Consider the following 16741-nt stretch of genomic DNA (forward strand, 5'->3'; position numbering starts at 1 on the left):
GGCTGGACCCCAGCAGATGGGAGTTCTTTCCCTGGGTCTGGAAGATCCCCTGGAGAAGGAAATGGCAACCCATTCCAGTATTCTTGCCTGGAGAATCCCATGGACAGAAGAGCCTGGTGGGCTACAGTCCATGAGGTCTCAAAGAGTCAGACATGACTTAGTGACTCAGTTCAGTTCAGTTGCTCAGTCGTGTCCGACTCTTTGGGACCCCATGAATTACAGCATGCCAGGCCGCCCTATCCATCACCAACTCCCAGAGTTCACTCAAACTCACATCCATCGAGTCGATGATGCCACCCAGCCATCTCATCCTCTGTCATCCCCTTTTCCTCCTGCCCCCAATCCCTCCCAGCATCAGTCTTTTCCAGTGAGTCAACTCTTCGCATGAGGTGGCCAAAGTACTGGAGTTTCACCTTTAGCATCATTCCTTTTAAAGAACACCCAGGACTGATCTCCTTTAGAATGGACTGGTTGGATCTCCTTGCAGTCCAAGGGACTCTCAAGAGTCTTCTCCAACACCACAGTTCAAAAGCATTAATTCTTTGGCGTTCAGCTTTCTTCACAGTCCAACTCTCACATCCATACATGACCACTGGAAAAACCATAGCCTTGACTAGACGGACCTTTGTTGGCAAAGTAATGTCTCTGCTTTTGAATATGCTATCTAGGTTGGTCATAACTTCCCTTCCAAGGAGTAAGAGTCTTTTAATTTCATGGCTAAATAACAACAAATATATATACATGTGTTGTGTGCTAAATTGCTTCAGTTGTGTCCAACTCTGCAACTCTATGGACCATAGCCCACCTGGCTCCTCTGTCCATGTGATCCTTCAGGCAAGAATGCTGGAGTGGATTGCCATGCCCTCCTCCAGGGATATATATATATATATATTTATCAACCTTACTTTTCATTCAACACTATGTTTTTACTATTGTATGGCATTTCAATACCTACCCCTTCTCTTTTCTTATGTATGCCTCTAGTGACAGAGTGATAGACAACTGTGGTGCCCCCAACTCTTCAGTACTGTAAGCAACGATATAGTGAGCATCCTTGAGCTTCTTCCTTCACAGACAACGCCATCATTCTTCTGGGATGCATGCTCCAAGTGGTGCTGCAGGCCTATAGAACATAATGGTTGGGTTATAATTTCAGTAAATATATTGCTTTTTGGAATTGCTACAACAATCAGTAGCACTCTATACACATCCCAGACTCTTCACATCCTTGCAAACACTTGGTATTTTACTGTTTTCTAATGTTTGCAATAGGGTTTTTACTTTAACTGTGTTTCTCTTTTTACTGAGTTTGAGCCTATCTTCACAGACTTTTTACCCATACAGATTTCTTTTTTGTGTGATTTGCTAATTCATATCTTTTGCCCATTTTTGTATCAGATATTGGTGTTTTCCTTTAAGGAGTTTCCTGTGCATTTCTACATAAGTCTCTTATTGGTTGTAGAAATTATAGCATCTTTTCCACTGAGTCATACATCTGATAATTTCTCTGAGGAATACTTTGGGCACTTTTTGGAGGGGAGAGTGCCACATGGCTTGTAGGATCTTAGTTTCCTGACCAGGGATTAAACCTGTGCCCATGGCAGTGAAAGTGCCACATCCTAACCACTGGACCACCAGGGAATTCCAGAGGGATACTTTTTTGAGTAGAAATTTTCAGTTTGGTAGAGTCAAAACACCCAATTTTCTTTTGGTTGAAACTTATAAGGCTGCTAAGGAATCTTTTTCATGCCTAAGACACAAACGTTTACTACATTTCCCCCCTGTTAGATTATTCAGGCACCATTGACACCTGCAAGTCACCTTTGTACATCAGGTGTATAAAATTAGTTTCTTTAACACTGTCTATTAAGTCAGGAGTCAGCAATTTTTTGCAAATGGCCAGAAAGTAAATATCTTGATTTTTGAGACAAAATGGTCCTCAACTCTAATGCAGTAGCACCAAAGCAGCCATAAATAATATATAAATAAAAAGGAGTAGCTGAGTTCCAATAAAAACATTTTTTGCAAAATCAGGCAGAAGGGCTAGATTTGTAGTATGGGCTATAATTTGCATGTAGGCCCTAAATTAAATAATACTTTCTTTGCTCATTTGATTTGTGGTGCTACATATATTTATAAAGCAAGTTCCCAAACCCATCCAACTTTCATTCTCCTACTAGAAGCCATTTGCACATACCTGTTCTGTGCCCTCTTTATCTATTCACCATTTACTTCCGTCTCCTTCATTTGGCTTAAATATTGCTTCCTCGGGAGGCTTTTCTACTGCAACCAAGAAGGTTAGAGGGTCCCCAGAGTAAGAGAACCAGGCCTGGCTTTCTTAACATAAGTGAAGCCATTTTGGACCTAAGCCTTTATGTGATCTAAGCCTGGACACAATATTTGTCCTTGAATAGGCCTCTGTAATTAATCATCTTAAGGGAACAAAAGAATGTGGAAACAAAGGACTATTATCAGGCAAGAGAAGTAACAATAGTAAAGATAATATATTAGTTTTAAAGAGTCCTGGTTCTGTTTCAGTGATAAAGACCAGCCTAAAGTGCTCAACTACCAGATCAACTGGAACCTAAAGGATATTGAGGTGGCTTAGTGGTGAAGAATCTGCCTGCCAATCAGGAGACATGAGTTTGACCCCTAGATTGGGCAGATACCCTGGGGAAGGATGTGTTGATGGCCTAAGCCTCTTTATGAATATGTATGTGCTCTTTTAGCGTAAAACTTCCCCAATTTTGCTATTTTGGGTGACATTGACTCAGGAAAGATTCTTGGTATTCTCTTTACTTGATGCAAGCCATAAATCTTTCCTTCTCCAGTTCTGTGGCTGAGCTGTGTCTTTTGTCTCAAGAGACCAAGAGGTGAACCCAGTTTTCAGGTAACACTGTATAACATGGAATCCTTTCTTACATGCTTTATGGAATCATATTCCTCTACTTTGAATACACTGTATAATTACACATTTGTAGTAATGTGATGTCTTTCTCTCCAACTAGGTTGTTACTTCTCTGAAACTGGGAGCCATGTCTGTTTTAATTCATCATTTTATTTCCAGTGTCTGTTACAGCAAGTGTTCAATAATGTTCATTCAATAGATTTTTGTTGAAAGAACTAGTGAATGCTGTGTCAAAAAAGATTCTGAGAAAACTGGGTCAATTTTATGACCAATTTAAGTCTCGAATAATTCCTACTGCATATCTCAGGTTATTCTCGGATTTTCAAATGTAGCTGATGATAAAATCTTATTCTCTTACTTCAACATTTTTGAAGGCATGGTTTCACCATGCCTGCTGCAATTTAATCTCCTTTACAACCTTATTCTAAAGAAGAACTAGGTCTGCTTAAAACTCAAGTATGATTTGAAATTATACCTGTACAGGTTTATGCAGGAAAAAAATGTCACATGGATTAGGGCATCAGGTAAAACTATTCATGATTGTTCTATTTGATGCTAGAGAATTTTAAGTTTTTGAAAGTGAGTATATTTAAGGAAAAATAAATCATTTTACATTTTAAAACACTGAGAAGAAGTGTTCAGTGATAATGGTTGAGTAATTCTCAAACACTTTGCCTTCAAATACCACAGTTCAGTTCAGTTCAGTCGCTCAGCCATGTCCTACTCTGGATCCCATGAATTGCAGCACTCCAAGCCTCCTTGTCGGTCACCAACTCCTGGAGTCCACTCAGAGAGTTAGTGATGCCATCCAGCCATCTCATCCTCTGTTGTCCCCTTCTCCTCCTGCCCCCAATCCCTCCCAGCATCAGAGTCTTTTCCAATGAGTCAACTCTTCGCATCAGATGGCCAAAGTACTGGAGTTTCAGCTTTAGCATCATTCCTTCCAAAGAATGGGCTGATCTCCCTCAGAATGGACTGGTTGGATCTCCTTGCAGTCCAAGGGACTCTCAAGAGTCTTCTCCAATACCACAGTTCAAAAGCATCAATTCTTCGGCGCTCAGCCTTCTTCACAGTCCAACTCTCACATCCATGCATGACCACTGGAAAAACCATAGCCTTGACTAGACGGACCTTTGTTGGCAAAGTAATGTCTCTGCTTTTGAATATGCTATCTAGGTTGGTCATAACTTTCCTTCCAAGGAGTAAGCATCTTTTAATTTAATGGCTGCAGTCACCATCTGCAGTGATTTTGGAGCTCCAAAAAATAAAGTCTGACACTGTTTCCACTGTTTCCCCATCTATTTTCGATGAAGTGATGGGACCAGATGCCATGATCTTCGTTTTCTGAATGTTGAGTTTTAAGCCAACTTTTTCACTCTCTTCTTTCACCTTCATCAAGAGGTGTTTTAGTTCCCCTTCACTTTCTGCCATAAGGGTGGTGTCATCTGCATATCTGAGGTTATTGATATTTCTCCTGGCAATCTTGATTCCAGCTTGTGCTTCATCCAGCCCAGCGTTTCTCATAATGTACTCTGCATATAAGTTAAATAAGCAGGGTGACAATATACAGCCTTGACGTACTCCTTTTCCTATTTGGAACCAGTCTGTTGGTCCATGTCCAGTTCTAACTGTTGCTTCCTGACCTGCATACAGATTTCTCAAGAGGCAGGTCAGGTGGTCTGGTATTCCCATCTCTTGAAGAATTTTCCACAGTTTATTGTGATCCACACAATCAAGGCTTTGGCATAGTCAACAAAGCAGAAATAGATATTTTTCTGGAACTCTCTTGCTTTTTCCATGATCCAGTGGATGTTGGCAATTTGATCTCTGGTTCCTCTGCCTTTTCTAAAACCAGATTGAACCAGATTGAAGCTCATGGTTCACATATTGCTCAAGCCTGGCTTGGAGAATTTTGAGCAGTACTTTACTAGCGCGTGAGATGAATTCAACTGTGCAGTAGTTTGAGCATTCTTTGGCATTGCCTTTCTTTGGGACTGGAATGAAAACTGACCTTTTCCAGTCCTGTGGCCACTGCTGAGTTTTCCAAATTTGCTGGCATATTGAGTGCAGCACTTTCACAGCATCATCTTTCAGGATTTGAAATAGCTCAACTGGAATTCCATCACCTCCACTAGGTTGGTTCGTAATGATGCTTCCTAAGGCCCACTTGACTTCACATGCCAGGATATCTGGCTCTAGGTGAGTGATCACACCATTGTGATTATCTGGGTCGTGAAGATCTTTTCTGTATAGTTCTTCTGTGTGTGTTCTTGCCACCTCTTCTTAATATCTTCTGCTTCTGTTAGGTTCATACCATTTCTGTCCTTTATCGAGCCCATCTTTGCATGAAATATTCCCTTGGTATCTCTAATTTTCTTGAAGAGATCTCTAGTCTTTCCCATTCTGTTATTTTCCTCTATTTCTTTGCATTGAGGGCTGAGGAAGGCTTTCTTATTTCTTCTTGCTATTCTTTGGAACTCTGCATTCAGATGCTTATATCTTTCCTTTTCTCCTTTGCTTTTCACTTCTCTTCTTTTCACAGCTATTTCTAAGGCCTCCCCAGACAGCCATTTTGCTTTTTAGCATTTCTTTTCCATGGAGGTGGTCTTGGTCCCTGTCTCCTGTACAATGTCATGAACCTCATTCCATAGTTCATCAGGCACTCTATCTATCAGATCTAGGCCCTTAAATCTATTTCTCACTTCCACTGTATAATCATAAGGGATTTGATTTAGGTCATACCTGAATGGTCTATTGGTTTTCCCTACTTTCTTCAATTTAAGTCTGAATTTGGCAATAAGGAGTTCATGATCTGAGCCACAGTCAGCTCCACAAATACTACAGATATACTTAATACTGTAAGCAAGAAAATGTTACATCAGTTGCTCATATTTACAAATAGGGTAGAATGGGAGGAAAAGTTGCTCCTTTTCCAAATACAGATTTTTTGAAAAGCCAAAGCCAATATCATATTCAACATGTGATGCTGTCTGTAATAGCAATATTTTCATGAAAAGTCTTAAAGTCATATTTAGTTTTCCATAGTTTATAGTAATCACTTTACTGGGGATGTCAAATCATTCTGCTGTTTCCTCCATTGTTTTCTTAAAGCATTTTGCTGTATAGGGCCTAGATGTTTTCTATTTCTTTCTTCCTCCCCAACCCCCAACTCCTTCTTGTACGCCCCTCTTATTATCATAAATTTACCATTCAATAACCTAATGTGTCTGGAGAAGGCAATGGCACCCCCACTCCAGTACTCCTGCCTAGAAAATCCCATGGACGGAGGAGCCTGGTATGCTGCAGACCATGGGGTCACGAAGAGTCAGACACGACTGAACGACTTCACTTTCACTTTTCCCTTGCATGCATTTGAGAAGGAAATGGCAACCCACTCCAGTGTTCTTGCCTGGAGAATCCCAGGGACGGGGGAGCATGGTGGGCCACCGTCTATGGGGTCGCACAGAGTCGGACACGACTGAAGCCACTTAGCAGCAGCAGCAGCAACCTAATATGTCATCATAAGGAAAGCAGAAACACCAACATTTAAACACTTGAAACTTTTGGTATCCTGTCTTGTATTTTTTTTTTCATTGACTGCTGAAAAAAGAATATATTCCTTGGCCACATTGACCAGCTGAACTACTAAGGATTATATCTGTTTCAAAGACTTTATTCCCTTTCAAAGGATACTACTAGTCAGTAAAGCTCAAAAATAATAGTATGACCTGAAAACTTTAGGACAAAAGCATCACAAAATTGAAATTAACCTATCCTCGAATATTATAGAATCATTTAGTTAATTTTCAGTTTAAGCTGAGGTTTGGAAAGATTTAAAGTGATTTTTTTTTTTTTTTAAAGCTGAACTACGTAAGGTTTTTCACAGCATCATCCTTCAGGATTTGAAATAGTTCAACTGGAATTCCATCACCTCCACTAGCTTTGTTCACAGTGATGCTTCCTAAGGCCCACTTGACTTCACATGCCAGGATGTCTGGCTCTAGGTCAGTGATCACACCACCGTGACTATCTGGGTCGTGAAGATCTTTTTTGTACAGTTCTTCTGTGTATTCTTGCCATCTCTTCTTAATATCTTCTGCTTCTGTTAGGTCCATACCATTTCTGTCCTTTATCGAGCCCATCTTTGCATGAAATGTTCCCTTGGTATCTCTAATTTTCTTGAAGAGCTCTCTAGTCTTTCCCATTCTGTTGTTTTCCTCTATTTCTTTGCATTGAGGCCTTAGGAAGGCTTTCTTATTTCTTCTTGCTATTCTTTGGAACTCTGCATTCAGATACTTATATCTTTTCTTTTCTCTTTTGCTTTTTGCTTCTCTTCTTTTCAGAGGTATTTGTAAGCCCTCCTCAGACAGCCAAATGCTGCTTTGCATTTCTTTTCCATGGGGATGGTCTTGATCCCTGTCTCCTGGACAATGTGATGAACCTCCATCCATAGTTCATCAGGTACTCTGTCTATCAGATCTAGGCCCTTAAATCTATTTCTCACTTCCACTGTATAATCATAAGGGATTTGATTTAGGTCATACCTGAATGATCTAGTGGTTTTCCCACTTTCTTCAATTTAAGTCTAAATTTGGCAATAAGGAGTTCATGATCTGAGCCACAGTCAGCTCCTGGTCTTGTTTTTGCTGACTGTATAGAGCTTCTCCATCTTTGGCTGCAAAGAATATAATCAATCTGATTTTGGTGTTGACCATCTGGTAATGTCCATGTGTAGAGTCTTCTCTTGTGTTGTTGGAAGAGGGTGTTTGCTATGACCAGTGTATCTTCTTGGTAAAACTCTATTAGCCTTTGCCCTGCTTCATTCCGTACTCCAAGGCCAAATTTGCCTGTTACTCCAGGTGTTTCTTGACTTCCTACTTTAGCATTCCAGTCCCCTATAATGAAGAGGACAACTTTTTTGGGTGTTAGTTCTAGAAGGTCTTGTAGGTCTTCATAGAACCATTCAACTTCAGCTTCTTCAGTGTTACTGGTTGGGGCATAGACTTGGATTACCTTGCTATCGAATAGTTTGCCTTGGAAACAAACAGAGATCATTCTGTCATTTTTGAGATTGCATCCAAGTACTGCACTTCGGACTCTTTTGTTGACCAAGATGGTTACTCCATTTCTTCTAAGGGATTCCTGCCCACAGTAGTATATATAATGGCCATCTGAGTTAAATTCACCCATTCCAGTCCATTTTGGTCTCTGATTCCTAGAATGTCGATGTTCACTCTTGCCATCTCCTGTTTGACCTCTTCCAATTTGCCTTGATTCATGGACCTAACATTCCAGGTTCCTATGCATATTGCTCTTTACAGCATTGGACCTTGCTTCTATCACCAGTCACATCCACAACTGGGTATTATTTTTTCTTTGGGTCAATCCTTTCATTCTTTCTGGAGTTATTTCTCCACTGCTCTCCACAATATTGGGCATTCCCAACCTGGGGAGTTACTCTTTCAGTATCCTACTATTTTGCCTTTTCATACTGTTCATGGGGTTCTCAAGGCAAGAATACTGAAGTGGTTTGCCATTCCCTTCTCCAGTGGACCACATTCTGAATGAAGCTAGTGGAGGTGATGGAATTCCAGGGGAGCTATTCCAAATCCTGAAAGATGATGCTGTGAAAGTGCTGCACTCAATATGCCAGCAAATTGGGAAAACTCAGCAGTGGCCACAGGACTGGAAAAGGTCAGTTTTTATTCCAATCCCAAAGAAAGGCAATGCCAAAGAATGGTCAGACTGCCCCACAATTGCACTCACCTCACACGCTAGTAAAGTACTGCTCAAAATTCTCCAAGCCAGGCTTCAGCAATATGTGAACCATGAACTTCCAGATATTCAAGCTGACAGAGGAACCTGAGATCAAATTGCCAATATCTACTGGATCATGAATAAAGCAAGAGAGTTCCAGTAAAACATCTATTTCTGCTTTGTTGACTATGCCAAAGCCTTTGACTGTGTGGATCACAATAAACTGTGGAAAATTCTTCAAGAGATGGGAATACCAGACCACCTGACCTGCCTCTTGAGAAATCTGTATGCAGGTCAGGAAGCAACAGTTAGAACTGGACATGGAACAACAGACTGATTCCAAATAGAAAAAGGAGTACATCAAGGCCATATCAGAGAAGGCAATGGCAACCTATTCCAATACTCTTGCCTGGAAAATCCCATGAACAGAGGAGCCTGTTAGGCTGCAGTCCATGGGTTCACGAAGAATCAGACACTTCATTGCAGATAGATGGGGAAACAGTGTCAGACTTTATTTTTGGGGGCTCCAAAATCACTGCAGATGATTACTGCAGCCATGAAATTAAAAGATGCTTACTCCTTGGAAGAAAAGTTATGACCAACCTAGATAGCATATTGAAAAGCAGAGACATTACTTTGCCAACAAAGGTCCGTCTAGTCAAGGCTATGGTTTTTCCAGTGGTCATGTATGGATGTGAGAATTGGACTATAAAGAAAGCTGAGTGCCAAAGAATTGATGCTTTTGATCTGTGGTGTTGGAGAAGACTCTTGAGAGTCCCTTGGACTGCAAGGAGATCCAACCAGTCCATCCTAAAGGAGATCAGCCTTGGGTGTTCTTTGGAAGGACTGATGCTGAAGCTGAAACTCCAATACTTTGGCCATTTGGTGTGAAGAGTTGACTCATTGGAAAAGACCCTAATGCTGGGAGGGATTGGGGGCAGGAGAAGAAGGGGATGACAGAGGATGAGATGGCTGGATGGCATCACTGACTCGATGGACATGAGTTTGAGTAAATTTTGGGAGTTAGTGATGGATAGGGAGGCCGGTGTGCTGTGATTCATGGGGTTGCAAAGAGTTGGACATGATTCAGTGACTGAACTGAATTGAAACCAAATAGCTTTCATAGTTAAGAGCCAGCAAATGCAAACTATTCTGTCAATATTGCTGTTGTTGACATCTAACTATAAGTTGGATATTTTGAAATCTGTAGCATTTCAAATGCCACTCAGGGCTAAGAGATTATTATCCAAATAAAACCAAAATGAATGACCAGCATTCATAGTCTTCTCTTTTTCCAAACTTGCATTTCACATCCCTGAGCCCATATCAAAGTATAGCACTTAAAGCACAATAGAGAAGAATTAATTAAATGACTCTATTTCAATCACAATTTTTTACCCTGACATTATGAACTAAAACAGTATGGATCGGGCAGTTCAAAACTGACAGCCATTCCATGAAATTGCAATGCAGCCTTGATAATTATCCTCTTCATTATTTTTTAATATATATTAAGCTAAATATGGCATTTCTTTTCAGTTTTAATGACATGCAGCACAATAGAAAGAAAAGAAGAGGCATGTTTGTCTTATAGTGTTAGAGTTAAAGCAGTGGCAAAGGAAAGGGTATGACATTAATGATGCATGAGCATCAATTCTGTAATCTACATTGATTATACAATCATTCTATACAAACTACACATGCAATTGAAATAAAACAAGATACATCTTCTTCACAAAACTAACAGCTGACAACACCTATCATTAGAACAAAATATAATGCAATTTAGGGTGGACAAAATATTTTGCTACTTGTCTTAACTATATCAATTGTCGTATAGTTGGGAGTTCAAACAAATACAAAATGTAATTAAATAATTATTGTTTGAAAACAGACTTAACAATTACAGAACCATTGGAGTCCTGTATTAGTCCAGCTCCTTAATGTATTAGCTTCATTAGATTTCCAACTCTCTAAGTTGATTTAAGTTAAATTTAACATATGATATGAATTTCTTTTTCTTATTGATAGTGATTACATTTTCAGGATGAACTTCTTGCTGCCCTTTCTTTCTCTTAAACTTAAAGGGCAAACTTTGAAATTGGGAGACGAAATTACCAAGCCATGTCTGCAGGGACTGTCTGAAATCTCAGTGCAATTCCTGCTTGAATTTTATTGACCTGCCTCCTACCTCAAGACAACCATATGGGAGCTAAAAGAGCCACAGAATGGTGTGAGTAACATCATTTCTTTTGAGCTTGAATCAGATTTAATGATTCGGAGGCTCACTGGTTTGAATGCAAATGTTGGGTTATAACTCACTTCCCAATAGCAAGATACAGTTTTTCATCCATATCACAATTCGTGTTTGGTGATTTTCTAGATACTTAAGACATAGTGTATAAAAAGGATAAATAGCTTTGGGGGCATGATCGAATTGGTGAGAAAAGTTCAAAATTCAAGGATGTATTCTGTACTCTTCCTCTGGCAGGAGATTCTGAGCATTTGTGGAAGAGAAAAGTAGGGACAGAACTACCTCCTCATCTGCTTAAAATGTGTACATTTGGGAGCAAAGCTTCTTTCCTATTTAATTTTGTTTAATCATTACAGAGTAAGAGAATGAGACCAGAGGAATAACTTCCAAGATTAACAACAATGCCCTCTTTTGAGGAAGCCATTTTGACTGAAAAAATACACACAACGTAAGAGTTGAGAGTTACGTTTTTTTGGTGGGAATCGTTAGTCTTTCAAACCCGGGGAGACAGCTTCTCAAGCAACCTGGAGAAAGCTGCTCAGAAGAGGCAGGGGAGGAGTCAAGTCATATAGAAGTTTGTAGCAAGAAGCAGGTACTCTGAACAACAACAATTTCCTTAATTGTTGATTAAGGAAAACCAGATATCCAAGGAATTTAGTGCTTTTCTATGTATGGGAAGATGCAAGTGTCTGGGCTCACTGAAATCATTCCTTTCTTACGCATCTCAGCTACCTGAGGCCAGCATCCTGCTTCTTGGTTTTTCACAGCTGCTGGATTGCAGGCATTATTTTCCCTTTTGGGTGCCCTCCTGACACCAAGCTCCACATTTGGAGGCCCTAAATAACTGATGGCTGTGACATCCTTGTTTACTGATATGACAGGAAATATTGTTTTACAGCTACAAGGTGCTCTTGAGAAAACAGCTCAAACTGGAGGGCTGGTGTCAACAGAGAACCACTAGGCACACTTCATTGGTATGACTTTCTATCATTGGAGGGGCCACTATCGGACAGGAGAGCCATAAGGTCTCAGTCTCACCACTGAGAAATGTAGGTTGGCGAGGTTTTACCCATTCTGGTGTGACTTTTTCCAGACATGGTGAGTAGAGTACATTAGGCAATAAAGTGCAGTGTACATGCTTAGAGCAGAGGCTGAACCAGAAAGAAAACCACAGGACATAAATGGTTGGAAGTACCACATTTTATCAAATCCAGAGCAAAGACTGCAGATGTAGTTTCCCTGCTTAGACCAGCCAAGTTTCCTCCTGCATTCAATTGTAGATCACTGTCCTGGTAATGGACACTCAGGCTTACCAACTCTGGCAATTAAGAAAGGAGGGATATCTAAAGTTTATTTTTTTATTGAAGACTAACAGGAAGAATCCATTCAAGTGGAGTTTTGTAAAATGTCAAGCATGGGTAGACTGTTCTTTCTCAAGGGGAGACTAAAACAAACAAACATAGGCAAGGAAATGATTATGTAACATAAAATAGGCCATTACTTTAAAAAAAGGAATATTTATTAAGAAAATATTATGGGAAACAGGAAGTAATTTTAGAAAGGTTGACTGCTTTCTTAGTCATAAATGCCTTTGCAGGGGGAAAAAAGAGATGAAAGGAGATTTTTAATATAGCCAATTGATGTGAAGAGACTGCTGTCCGCGGTAAAATGAGAATTAAAAATGACTAAAAATGGCACCCCACTCCAGTACTCTTGCCTGGAAAATCCCATGGATGGAGGAACCTGGTAGGCTGCAGTACATGCTAAAGGTCGGACACGACTGAGCGACTTCACTTTCACTTTTCACTTTCATGCACTGGAGAAGGAAATGGCAACCCACTCCGGTGTTCTTGCCTGGAGAATCCCAGGGACGCGGGAGCCTGGTGGGCTGCCGTCTATGGGGTCGCACAGAGTCGGACACGACTGAAGTGACTTAGCAGCTTAGCAGCAGCAACACTATATTATCACAATATGAGATCTGTATTCAAGGCATAAAAAAGCAGAGCTGATACTTCAGGAAACTAAATCCTGATGTGGAAGGTAAACTTAAGAACTAGTCCTGAATGCCAAGGTAGGAGAGAAGGCAAAAATAATGCCAGAGAACACAATGGTTTAAAAGAGGGTTTTAACAACCAACGTGTGGATCATTGGAATCCCTAACAGATAAATCTGAACAAATGTAACAGAAACAAAAATTAAATTCCAAGTTAAAGAAATCTTTCACGAGATGAAAACATTGATGGATGATTAGATTAACAGTCTTACTGAGTTCCAGAGAAAATGAGTGAGAGGCACCTAGAAATATGCTGGCCAAATTAATCTTTTATCAATAAATAGACTTGCCTAACTAACAAACAAAGTAAAATATAAGGAAATTTTAATAAAAGTCCTTGTCTTTAAAACAACCTACAACTTCCCCATTAATGGTCTCTCCCAACTCTCAGTTTTTTCTCTGACTTCATCTCTTCCTGTGCTCTGTCTCTTCAGCATTGTCTTCCTGCAGTTGGTTGAATATCCAGGCATGATTTTACATTACAATCCTTGCTCCATTTGTTCCCTCTGTCTGGAATCATCTTCCTCCAAAAAGACATAATCAAGAATTCGCCCAAATCTTACCATAGCAAAGAATGTGTGTGTGTGTGTGTGTGTGTATGTGTGTGTGTGTTAGTCACTCGAGTCTGACTCTGTGTGACCCCATGGACTATAGCCTGCCAGGCTCCTCTGTCCATGGGATTCCCCAGGCAAGAATACTAGAGTGAGCTGCCATGCCCTTCTCCAGGGGATCTTCCAGACCCAGGGATCAAACCCAGGTCTCCTGCATTGCAGACAGATTCTTTACCATCTGAGCCACAACAACACAGTATATAGCAAAGAGTCCTAACCTAATACTCTATTTCATATTACAATCTCTGTTCTCCTGCCTGACCCCCAATCCATACCCTCTTCTTCCATTTCCTTTTTCTTTTTAAATGTGGGACTTATGACCTTTTATATAATATGTAATTTACAAATCTGTTATGTCTTTCATTTACTAGTTGACTATTGAAACTAGACTGTTTCAGATCAGATCACTGACTGTTTTCTTCTCTGATATACTTAGAATATTGCCTGGCACATAGAAGGTACTCAAAAATGTTTGGGTGTGACAAAAGTGAATGAAACATAACATAGCAAAACATAGCAGCATAATTAGATTGTATAAAAGAGAGAAATAGAAGAGTTTTCCCTTGAAGCGGTACATCTGGCTAATTCTCGCCCTCCCGTCCCTTGGAGGCTGCAAGGGCAGATCCTCATTCCCTTTTGGTTCTTATCCCCTGGGATATGTGGATGAACCCCAAGTTGGGGAAACCTTTCTGTTCACCCCCTCCTACCAAAGATCCTAGATCCCTGTGCTCTGGCATAGCTTCTTCCTGAAGAAAAACATACTTTGTTCCCTACCTAGGAATCCATGTCCCTTGTGCTGTCAGCTGTCCCACCTGTGCCCTGCTCTCCAGCGTGTATTTACGTCCTGGACTGCCCCCTCAGATATCCTCCACTTGCAGGTTCCCTTCTAGTGTCACATCAGGCATTTTGCAAGGAAAAGCCGTTTGGGAAAAGATTTAAAAAAAAAAAAGTGCTTTAAAAAAGGCACAATGCATTCCCACTGGCTCTTGGGTGAACTGAGAGATTTTGCAAGGGAAAAAAATTGAGGTGGTCAGGAAGGCCTTTTCTAAGATAAAGAATGAGAACAAGCCTTACAGAGGGCTGGAGGAAGACATCTGAAATTGTACTTGCACAGACTTGAAGGCACTGAAGTGCCTGGTCTGTTTGGGGAGCAGAAAGGAAGCCAGTGTCGTTACTATGAAGTGAGTGAGGAGAAAGACTGTTGGGAACTTCCCTAGCAGTCCAGTGGCTAAGGCTCTGTGCTTCTATTTAGGGGGCATGGGTTTTATCCTTGGTTAGGTAACTAAGATACCCACTGTGGGTTGTGGCAAAAAATAAAAATTAATTAATTTCAAAGGAAAAGAAAAGTTTTTGCATGAAGAGTTGGGATCCAGGCTCTTCAGGTCCTTGGTGAATGAAACCATCAGACTAAAAGAGACCTCTTGGGCAGATATTCTGGGAAAGGAAAATGCAAAATCCAAAGACAGATATAGGGGTACTCCAGATCTTAGAATGAGAAGAGGAGAAATAAGCAAAGTAATTAAGGACAGTTGGTTAAATAAAAACATTTGAAAGGTTATTGGAGCTAATGACAAAAGAGAAGATGTTTCAAGGAGGAAGTGGTGAGACTGTGCCAAAGCCTGCTAAAAATGAAAATAAAAGACAACAGTGGAATAGGAAAAAATTCATTGTCTGTGACAACCTAACAATAATAACAGCACAAATGTATAGAATGATTTCCATGATTCAAATGAAATTCTTTTGCAATTGCTTTTATGTATATTAATTCGATTAACTTAACCTCACTATAAGCCTGGAAGCCTGGCTTGTATAACACAGTTATTGTCTTTATTTTTATGATGTAAAAACTGAGCAAAAAAAGGTTAAATAGCTTATTTAAGGTGACACAGCTAGTTAGTGGTGTGACCAGGATTCAAATCCAAGCAGCCTGGCTCCAGAGTTTACATTCTTAACTCTCTTACTGTGGCCCCACCTGGTAGCCTTATTAGGCTTAATTTAATGCCTAGCAAAGATCCTCAAAGAGCTATACTAAAATGTGAGTAATTGTTATCTGGACTGCTTCAATTATAAGTGTTTTCCTGTTTCTATTTGTTTATTTGAATTCTTTATTTTTGTAGAGAAAATATGTGATAATTATATAATTACATTTGTTAAAGAAAATTAATTTTAGGAAGCCTATCATAAAATTTGACATGATAAAAGTAGGATATCTATATAAGATATCTCCTATTACATAATGTTTGTTGATGACAAACCTAGACAGTATGCTGAAAAGCAGAGACATTATTCTGTCAACAAAGGTCTGTACAGTCAAGGATATAGTCTTCCCAGTGGTCACGTTCAGTTGAGAGAGGTGGACTGTAGAGAAGGCAGAACACCAAAGAATTGATGCCTTCAAACTGTGGTGCTGGAGAAGACTCCTGAAAGTCCCTTGGACAGCAAGGAGATAAAACCAGTCAATCTTAAGGGAGATCAATCCTGAATATTCACTGAAAGGACTGATGCTGAAGCCGAAACTCCAGTATTTTGGTCATCTGATGCAAACAGATGACTCATTGGAGAAGTCCCTGATGCTGAGAAAGATTGAAGGCAGAAGGAGAAATAGGGTGTCAGAAGATGAGACGGCTGGATGGCATTACCAAAGCAATGAGCATGAACTTAGGCAAACTCCGAGAGATGGTGAGAGACAGGGAGGCCTGGCATGCTGCAGTCCATGGGGTCACAAAGGGTCAGACCCAACTGGGTGACTGAACAACAACAACAATTATGTAATGTTACCTATAAATTTAGAAGTTCAAGGAACAAATACATGTTATCTATTGTTTCTGTAGATAAGGATATCATGAACAGCTCTTCTGGGTGGGTCCAGCTCAGAAACTCTCAAGAAGTTGCAGTCATTGAAGAAAACAGTCAATGATCTGAGTTATTAGAAAGTAAACTCTTCTAGGGGGTTTCTCTGGTGGCTCAGACAATAAAGAATCTGTCTGAAATGCAGGAGAGAGTTTACCTTCTAGTTTCAGCCAGATGGGCTTGTGGACCTCCGATGGCCTGTGCGCACATGCTCAGTTGATCAGTTGTATCTGACTGTGACCCTATGGAATATAGCCCACCAGGCTCCTCAGTCCACGGGATTTTCCCAGCAAGTATACTGGAATGGG

At 40.3% G+C, this 16741-nt stretch overlaps 1 non-coding gene across 1 annotated transcript; it reads right to left on the reverse strand.

The window, feature by feature from the left end:
- Positions 1 to 1568: 1568 nt before the first annotated feature.
- TRNAE-UUC lies at positions 1569 to 1641 on the reverse strand. The gene has a single exon. It is a non-coding gene; the product is annotated as a tRNA-Glu (tRNA).
- Between the last annotated feature and the right edge of the window lie 15100 nt (positions 1642 to 16741).

This window comes from Bubalus bubalis, chromosome 1 (assembly GCF_019923935.1).
Source record: "Bubalus bubalis isolate 160015118507 breed Murrah chromosome 1, NDDB_SH_1, whole genome shotgun sequence".
Classification (NCBI taxonomy): Eukaryota; Metazoa; Chordata; class Mammalia; order Artiodactyla; family Bovidae; genus Bubalus; species Bubalus bubalis.